Source organism: Acomys russatus, chromosome 8 (assembly GCF_903995435.1).
Source record: "Acomys russatus chromosome 8, mAcoRus1.1, whole genome shotgun sequence".
Classification (NCBI taxonomy): Eukaryota; Metazoa; Chordata; class Mammalia; order Rodentia; family Muridae; genus Acomys; species Acomys russatus.
The window spans coordinates 5,537,270-5,540,285 of NC_067144.1; positions in this window are offsets into that span (position 1 = coordinate 5,537,270).

A 3,016-nucleotide genomic window follows, 5' to 3' on the forward strand; every position below is an offset into this window, starting at 1 on the left:
CACTTCCGGGGCAAAGGAGGGTACGTGGAGCGCGGAAGAGCGCGCCTAGAGCGCCACCTGGAGGCGGAGCCATTCCGGCCGGCCTCTTCTCCGCCTCCGACGAGCCACCAGCCTGGAAGCTTCTGGTGAGAATGGCTGGGGAAAGCTCCAGCGATTGAGTAAAACGCTGTGTATCAGCACCCCCACCCCCCCACCCCCCGCTTATCACATTTAATCACAACACACCGTTTCACTGTGCTTCATAGTCTCAGAAAAGTAAAATGATCCTGTACACTGGCAACCCTAACAAGGCAGGCTTGGCCACCTGTCTTCAATACGTCGATCCAACAATCAAACTGATAGAGAAAGGCAGAAAAAAATTTGTTCTATGGGGCCACATTGGGAAGAATAAAAAGATTCAGTGACTCCCATGTTCATCGTCCAGGTCCAAAGTGAGGATAAGGTGTAAATAGAAGGCGAGAGGTGTGCAGAAAGGACACTGTGTTCCCCCGCCGCTCAGGGTCGGCTCAGCCCCAGTCTCCTTGGCAAGTTGCAACTCCTTCTATAGGAAACAAGTTCCTCCTCTGGCTGTCTCCAGGAGCCTCAAGACTCTTTTTCTACCAATATGAGATTTCTGGGGCGGTTCCGTTCTCTTAGGGTGCATTACTTCAATAGTCTGATAGCCAAAGAATGAGCCACACGTGTCTCTGTCCTCACCTCTGCTGGTTACATGGAGCCAGGATAGAAAGGAGGCAAGGGAAGGGCGTCTCCCACATTGAGTCTGGCTGGTCTGTAGCCAACTGAGAGTCAGGCACCACAGCGGCTAAGTTTTGCTGTGAAGATAATGTTCCCTTTCTGTAGTGATATTTCAAATAAGGACGGTACAATAGCAAAGTATTGTGTTTAATGCCTAAGCATGGCCCTTTTCCTTTCCTAGCTGTTAATCGGCAGCTTTCCAGGACTCTCACAAGAAACCTCGTTTATAGTAAAAGTCGTTTTTAGATCCCTCTGAGCCTTATGACCCGTGGTTTCTATTGTGAGATTGTAATCTATGAGAAGCACACCCAGGACTACTCTATGATCTCATTTATTTACTTAAAGAGGCAAAAGGGTGATGGGGAGGAGCCTCTCAGAAACTCTTTTGTTACTGGTGGTGAAAGTCCTGGCTTGGTGTTCCCAGGCTTCAAGAATAAATAAAAGGCTATACAAAACCATGGCGAAAGACCCTGAGTCAAAGGAAAACGAGAGAACAAGGCAGGACACACTGCAGAAGAACTGCAGGTCAGGGCATGAGTGAAGATTCTTGAGAGACTTCATTGTCTGTAACTTGTAGGGATGCTAAGGGCTGGGTGTACGGTCCTCTGTTTTCTTTCTTTTGTTTGGTTGGTTTGGTTTGTGGTTTTGTTTTCTTTTTTCTTTTTCTTTTTCTTTTTCTTTTTTTGGTTTTTCGAGACAGGGTTTCTCTGTGTAGCCTTGGCCATCCCTGGACTCACTTTGTAGACCAGGCTGGCCTTGAACTCACAGTGATCCCCCTGCCTCTGCCTCCTGAGTGCTGGGATTAAAGGTGTGCGCCACAACGCCCGGCTTGTTTTGTTTTTTCAAGACAGGGTTTCTCTGTGTAGCCCTGGCTGTCCTGGACTCACTTTGTAAACCAGGCTGGCCTCGAACTCACAGAGATCCACCTGCCTCTGCCTCCCGAGTGCTGAGATTAAAGGCGTGCATCACCATTGCCCCACCTTACTTACTGCTCCTTTATTTACTGCCCAGTGTCATTTTAGCAGGCCAGCTGTGACCTGTTCTGTCTGCTCTGTTCTTGCCTCTTCTCTACCTCTTCTTCTTTCCTTTTTCCTCCCCCTTCTTTTCCTTTTCCTTTTGTTCTCATGGGTTTTCCAGACACCACAGGCTGTCTTGATTTGCAGGGTCTGTACCTTAGTCTCCAGAGAGTTTGGCTTGTTTTAGGTTACTTGCTTGCGTTGCTTGACCTCTCTTCCCTCATTCTACCTTTAGTCAAACTGTCTCATCACCACCCAACTTGTCCCTACTGTACCCTTCTGTTTACTTTTCCCTCCTCTACGTTTTCTGTATCAACCCAAACCAGTCACTTGTTGGGGGTTTGTCTGGTGTGCTTTATATTCAGATGCTGATTTCTGTGCCCCGAGGTCTGGCTGCAGTCCAAAAGTGGGCATCGTCATGACCATTAATCAATGTGTATAAACACTGCTCCCCAGTTATCTCTGATTGGTTAATAAAGAAGCTGAGCAGCAGCCGAGCTGTGGTAGTGGCGCATGCCTTTAATCCCAGCATTTGGAAGGCAGAGGCAGGTGGATCTCTGTGAGTTCAAGGCCAGCCCGGACTATAGCATGAGTTCCAGGACATCCAGAGCTGTTACACGGAGAAATTCTGTCTTCGGCGGGGATGGGGGGGGGGAGAAGGAGTTGAACTTCCATTTCCAGTCTTGGGGTCTCAGATAGGGATCACAAGGTAGAGAAAGAACAAAGAAGAAGAGGTGGCACACGCCTTTAATCCCAGCACTCGGGAGGCAGAGGCAGGCTGAGAGCTGTGAGTTCAAGGCCAGCCTGGTCTACAAAGTGAGTCTAGGACAACCAAGGCTACACAGAGAAATCCTTCCTCAAAAAGGAAAAGAAGAAGAACAAGAAGAAGAAGAGGAGGAGGAGGAGGGAAGGACAAGGCCATGAGGACTGACCTGATGGAACAGAAGCAGCTCAGGTGGGACCATTATGCAAGTAATTTGGGGCATGTGGCTGGGAAGTAGGCAAACTAGCATAAGGGTTAGAACAGATCGATATCTGTCCACTATGGAGCCTAAAGCTTATTAATAAATATACTAGGTCTCTGTCTCATTATTTAGGAACTAGAGTGGGTAAACAGAAAAGTCACACACACACACACACATTAAAAAAAAAAAAAACTCCTATCTTTTCAGTCACTAGATTTACTTTGCTTATTTTCTTCTCATTCACATGGTGCTATCAGTGTTTCCTTTTTTCTTTTAGCTTTTTTGTTGTTGTTGGCTCCG